Raw genomic sequence first — 6,833 nt, 5'->3', positions numbered from 1 at the left:
TGCACAAGCGTTAGTACTGCTCAGATGAGCGGTACTTCCGCTGGCATGGAAGTTCCAGGTGCTGAGTTCAACTAAGCAGGTCAGGTCCGGCGGCACTACCGCTCCCACGGGTGGTACTTCCGCTTAGTGTTGAACTACTGTGACGCCCCAAGACCGGAGCTTCAGGTGCCTTCCATGATTACCGGGTTTCGTCGTGTGTTTTGTTTGGTTCGTTGCATTCATCATTGCATCATGCCATCATGTCATAAATCTTTTGCATCTCAATTAAATAAATTGTGTGGATCTTTGATCCATTTAAATCGAGGGAAGAGTGACTTATCTTTATAACATATCCTCTCAATATTAGGGAGCTATAATAAATATTCCATTCTTTTTGGAATTAAACATAACACACTTGCAAATATTCCCCATGACTTTTCTGCTTCAAGTTTGGTCCCCAAACTTTGTCCATAACTTCTTTCACCGCTTTCCCGTTCTCCCCAAAAATTTCGAACATTTTTGGACTCTCCAAAAAAATGTTTTCCTAATTCAAACTCATTTGAATCACATTCAAATGTGTCCGAATGCAATCCTTCCAAACGGTGCCAAATGTATTTTCTTGGATCAAGCTCCTTTTTACGAGTGTAAGAAAATTGGCGCCCTGCACAAATTCTTCTCCTATCTCTCTCTACATTTCTTATTTCTCGGTTTATTTGTTAAATCAGGAAATAAAGAAGTATTTAAGAAGAGGGAGAGAGAGAGCCCAGCCTTGCCACTTGGGCCTCCTAGGCCCATTTACCCGTTGGCCCAGCTGCGCCCCCACCTAATCCTAACCCTAGCCTGATCCCATCTCACTCCCTCGTCTCCCTCCGCCGCCAGGAGACCATCGCCTCGCCCCCCTGGCGTTCGTTCGATCCCATCTCCTCCGTCTCCTTCCCTCCAACCCCGCAGAACTAGAACCACTCGATCCCTCTTCCCTCCAGCGCCGCAGTCTCCTTCTCCATCGATCCCCTTTCCTCTCTTCGATCTCCCTCCGACGCTGCCGCACGCTCTCGACCAGCAGCACCTCTCCTCCACCTCGCGCCACCTACCTCCCTCCGTGGTCAGCACCAGCTCCAGGAGCCAACAGAGGCGTCGCCGCCGTCCAGGAACCAGGGCGCCACCTTGCTACTCCCTCCAGCGCCGCCTTGCGTTGCCCCTTCCCCTCGCGTCCTCGCCATGGACCTGCGCGCAGCGCCCGGCGACTTTGCTGCTCGTCGGTGAGCCGTGTCCCGCCACCGGAACTCGCGAGGCTACAGCCTCCTTCCTCGTCCACTAACTCCGCCCGATGCGCGAGCTCGCCTTGCCTCACCTCCTGCCTCCCTCTGCAGCGCCAGGCCGCAAGCGCGCCTCCTCCTCGCCGAGTCCCCATCGCTTGAGCGCTCGAGGAGAGGAGCTCCTCGAGTACCTGCACCCCGCACCCGGCGTCCTCTGCACCCAACAAGAGCCCCAGCACCGGTCGGCCTACACCCGCGAGCACCACTACCTCCGGCGCGTCTCAGCCTCTGTTTCCGGCGACCTCGACCTCCCCTACGACAGCCCCCTGCATCGAGCAGCAGTAGCTCGACCGCTGCGCATGACCCTATGTTTGACCCCAGGAGCACTTTCGGGTCTTTCCCCAACATCGTGTCTTCTTTTTGGATCATGCCAAGGTCAGGGCCCTAGTACCACGACGACCGACGCAAGTTGCGCTACCGTCGCCAAAAACCCGAGACGAAGTACCCCGATGGTTCATCGAGACCGGTAAGTCACAAGATTGTCCTGGATATCATCAAGTACCATGACGACCCTCGAAGACCTCGGATTCACCAAGTTCCCACGACGATAGGTGTGACCCTTCGGACGCGCCAAGTTCGTCTACACAAAAACGCCTCATGTCGGCAAGAACCGCAAGTCGGGCCCCGAACGATCGATGTCTCATGGACCGTGTACAACTACCATCGCCCCGAAGATGTTGGAGTCATCAAGTACCTCTCCGAAACGAATGTGAACGACTACCATCACAAGAACGGGACCGGAAAGTCCAAAGACCCCAAGTACCACGACATCGGTGACATGAACGTCTACGGAAACTCGTGCAACGATAAACATGTACCACTACCGTCGCCGAGATCGCGAGAACCTCTACCGTCAACCCTAGAGCGTACGAGAATGACTACTTCCACTACCGCCGTCGCGAGAATGTCTACTTCCTCTATGTTGCATCGAACTCGAACCCCTCCGATAACGCACGCTTCGAAGGTATAACCATCGATACGAGACCCGTGGATGAATGCTTGCGATGTATGAGTTGCACCCTATGTTTGCACCGTGTCCGAGTTGTCACTTGCTCGGTCCTCCTCGTTGCCATGCCGTCCATCCGTGGGAACCCGGTAACCGGGATCACCCCGCCATCTTTTGCACGCTCCCGCCACCCTTCCTTTACACCGGTATCTCTGTGATCTACCGGAATCGATATGTTGCCGTGGCATCATTTTCGGATTCATCACCGTGGCACCCCTTTTTCGTTTTCCGCCACGATGACAAAATGCTTCATAATGCTCTTATCACCATTTTCATTAAAATTGCATAATCTTGAACATGTCCTCCGCATCATGTTAATAACATTTAAATGTTTAACTTTGTTGTTGCACCAATTTGCTAAATGCATATGGGGATTTACCGGATTCGTTATTTGTTATATCCGGCCCCATTTAAATTGTTTAGATGGTGTAGATTTGTTATGACTGACCTCTTGCCATGTTAATCAACATTTAATCTTGTTGGGTATATAATGAGAGAAACTAAACAAGTCACGTGGTGTTTCGTCAATATGCAACGGAGTTGCATATTGAGCTCCACTTAATTTGTAGGAATGCTTGTGCACTTTGCCATGCCATGCCTCATTAAATCGGACATGCATCATACTTGGTTGTGCATCATGCCATGCTTATGTGATGTTTGTTTACTATGTTGTTTGCTCCTTTCCGGTGTTGCTTCTTCGGGTTAGTTCCGATAACGTCGCGTTTGTGAGGATCCGTTCATCTATGTCCGTTTGTCTTCTTCATGGACTCGTTCTTCTTCCTTGCGGGATTTCAGGCAAGATGACCATACCCTCGAAATCACTTCTATCTTTGCTTGCTAGTTGCTCGCTCTTTTTCTATGCCTATGATGCGATACCTACCACTTGCTCATCATGCCTCCCATATTGTTAAGCCAAGCCTCTAACCCACCTTGTCCTAGCAAACCTTGTTTGGCTATGTTACCGCTTTGCTCAGCCCCTCTTAGAGCGTTGTTAGTTGCAGGTGAAGATTGGAGTTTGTTCCTTGTTGGAACATGGATATTTTGTTGGGATATCACAATATCTCTTATTTAATTAATGCATCTATATACTTGGTAAAGGGTGGAAGGCTCGGCCTTATGCCTGGTGAGGGAGTCCTGGATTAGGGGGTGTTCGGGTAGCTGGACTATACCTTCAGCCGGACTCCTGGACTATGAAGATACAAGATTGAAGACTTCGTCCCGTGTCCGGATGGGACTTTCCTTGGCGTGGAAGGCAAGCTTGGCGATGCGGATATTCAAGATCTCCTACCATTGTAACCGACTCTGTGTAACCCTAAGCCTATCTGGTGTCTATATAAACCGGAGGGTTGTAGTCCGTAGGCAATCAACTCCATATACAACAATCATACCGTAGGCTAGCTTCTAGGGTTTAGCCTCCTTGATCTCGTGGTAGATCTACTCTTGTACTACCCATATCATCAATATTAATCAAGCAGGATGTAGGGTTTTACCTCCATCAAGAGGGCCCGAACCTGGGTAAAACATCGTGTTCCCTGCCTCATGTTACCATCCGGCCTAGATGCACAGTTCGGGACCCCCTACCCGAGATCTGCCGGTTTTGACACCGACATTGGTGCTTTCATTGAGAGTTCCTCTGTGTCATCGCTTTTAGGCCTGATGGCTCCTTTGATCATCAACAACAATGCGGTCCAGGGTGAGACTTTGCTCCCCGGACAGATCTTCGCTCTGCGGGCCAATTCGCTCGACCACCTGGAGCAGATCGAAAGCTACGCCCCTGGCCATCAAGTCAGGTTCGGAAGCTTAAACTACACGGCTGACATCCGAGGAGACTTGATCTTCGACGGGCTCGAGCCACGGCCAAGCGCGCCGCACTATCTCGAGGGGCATGATCTAGCTCTGCCCCCGGACAGTGTCCTGGAGGCCGCACACGCATCGGTTCCGACCCCTAACTCGGAGCCTATTGCGCCAATCGAGGATGAGCGGTTGGACGTCACCTCGGGGGCTGTGATCCCGAAAGCGATCGAGCCGAACGCTAGCCCCGCACTCTGCACGACCCGTGACTCCGAGGATCTGGACTCCTCCCCGGACTCCGAACCCCCCGCGCCCCTGCCAATCGAATCCGATTGGGCGCCGATAATGGAGTTCACCGCCGTAGACATCTTTCAGCATTCGCCTTTTGGCGACATCCTGAATTCTCTTAAGTCTCTCTCTTTATCAGGAGAGCCCTGGTCGGACTACGGTCAGCGAGGGTGGGATACGGACGATGAGGAAATTCAAAGCCCACCCACCACCCACTTTGTAGCCACTGTCGATGATCTAACCGACATGCTTGACTTCAGCTCCGAAGACATCGACGGCATGGACGACGATGTAGGAGACGAACAGGAACCAGCACCTGTAGGGCGCTGGAAGGCCACCTCGTCATATGACATATATATGGTGGATACTCCAAAAGATGGAGATGGCGATGGAACAGTGGGGGATGACGCCCCCAAGAAACAGCCAAAGCGCCGGCGTCAGCGGCACCGCTCTAAATCCCGCCAAAGCAAAAACGGTGATTCCGGCACGGGAGATAATACTACCCCGGATAACGCCAAGGAACACCCACCTCAGCAAGATTCGGCACAGGAAGATGGAGAAGCCAGCCCTCATGAGAGAGCGGCAGACCGAGAGGTCGAGGATGATAACTATACGCCTCCCTCCGAAGACGAGGCAAGCCTCGATGACGACGAATTCATCATACCATCAGACCCCGCCGAACAAGAGCGTTTTAAACGCAGGCTTTTAGCCACGGCAAGCAGCCTCAAGAAAAAGCAGCAGCAGCTTAGAGCTGCCCAAGATTTGCTAGCTGACAGATGGACTGAAGTCCTTGCGGCCGAAGAGTATGAACTCGAACGCCCCTCCAAGAGTTACCCGAAGCGCAGGCTGCTACCCCGATCAGAGGAGGAAGCACCTACATCACCAGTGCATGACATGGCAGACCAGCCACCTCGCGGCCGTGACAGAGAGGCCTCTCGGCCCTCCACCCAAGCCATGCCCCGACGCCGCTCAACTAAGGCACGGGAAAATGCGCCCGACCTGCGAGACATACTGGAGGATAAGGCAAGACAAACAAGATCGATCTACGGATCGCGCAGGCGCCCTACAGCATGTGACAATGATCTTCACTCCGGATACAACAAATCCGGCCGGGCCGAACACAACAGACATAGCTCTTCCGAGCTGCGTCGTGATATAGCCCAGTACAGAGGCGCTGCACACCCGCTATGCTTCATGAATGAAGTAATGGATCATAAAATCCCAGAGGGTTTCAAACCCGTAAACATCGAATCATACGATGGCACAACAGATCCGGCGGTATGGATCGAGGATTATCTCCTTCACATCCACATGGCACGTGGCGATGATCTACACGCCAGCAAATACCTCATGCTCAAACTTAAAGGACCGGCTCGGCATTGGCTTAACAACTTGCCAGCAGACTCAATTGGTTCTTGGGAGGACCTGGAAGCCGCATTCCTCGACAACTTCCAGGGCACTTACGTGCGACCGCCGGATGCCGACGACTTAAGCCACATAATTCAGCAGCCAGAGGAATCGGCCAGACAATTCTGGACACGGTTCCTAACAAAGAAAAACCAGATAGTCGACTGTCCGGACGCAGAGGCCCTAGAAGCCTTCAAGCACAACATCCGCGACGAGTGGCTTGCCCGACACCTGGGACAGGAAAAGCCGAAATCCATGGCAGCCCTCATGACACTCATGACCCGCTTTTGCGCGGGAGAAGACAGCTGGCTAGCTTGCAATAACAACTTATCAAAGAACCCTGGTAATTCGGATACCAAGGACAAAAGTGGTAGGACACGTCGGAATAAGCAAAAATGCCACGTTAACAGCGACAGCAATGAATACACGGCAGTCAATGCCGGATTCAAAGGCTATAAATCCGGTCAGCGGAAAAAGCCATTCAAAAAGAATACTCAGGGCCCGTCCAGTTTGGACAGAATACTCGATCGCTTGTGCCAGATACATGGCACCCCCGAAAGGCCAGCCAATCACACTAACAGGGATTGTTGTGTGTTCAAGCAGGCAGGCAAGTTAAGGGCCGAAAACAGAGACAAGGGGCTGCACAGCGATGACGAGGAGCCCAAGCCGCCGAACAACAATGGACAGAAGGGCTTTCCCCCACAAGTGCGGATGTTGAACATGATATACGCAACCCACATTCCCAAGCGGGAGCGGAAGCGTGCGCTACGGGACGTATACGCGATAGAGCCAGTCGCCCCAAAGTTCCACCCATGGTCCTCCTGCCCGATCACTTTTGATCGAAGGGACCATCCCACTAGCATCCGGCATGGCGGCTTCGCCGCATTGGTTCTCGACCCAATCATCGATGGATTTCATCTCACAAGAGTCCTCATGGACGGCGACAGTAGCCTGCACCTGCTTTATTAGGATACAGTGCAAAAAATGGGCATAGATCCCTCAAGGATTAAGCCCACAAGAACGACCTTTAAAGGCGTTATACCAGG

At 52.4% G+C, this 6,833-nt stretch overlaps 1 pseudogene; it reads left to right on the top strand.

Annotated features, from left to right (window-relative positions):
• Positions 1-1,306: 1,306 nt before the first annotated feature.
• LOC123056913 (uncharacterized) overlaps positions 1,307-6,833 on the top strand; it is a 37,806-nt pseudogene continuing 32,279 nt past the window's right edge.

The sequence above is a fragment of the Triticum aestivum genome, chromosome 3A (assembly GCF_018294505.1).
Source record: "Triticum aestivum cultivar Chinese Spring chromosome 3A, IWGSC CS RefSeq v2.1, whole genome shotgun sequence".
NCBI lineage: Eukaryota > Viridiplantae > Streptophyta > Magnoliopsida > Poales > Poaceae > Triticum > Triticum aestivum.
The sequence above is the reverse complement of the archived record's forward strand: the minus strand, read 5'-3'. Positions and strand labels throughout refer to the sequence as shown.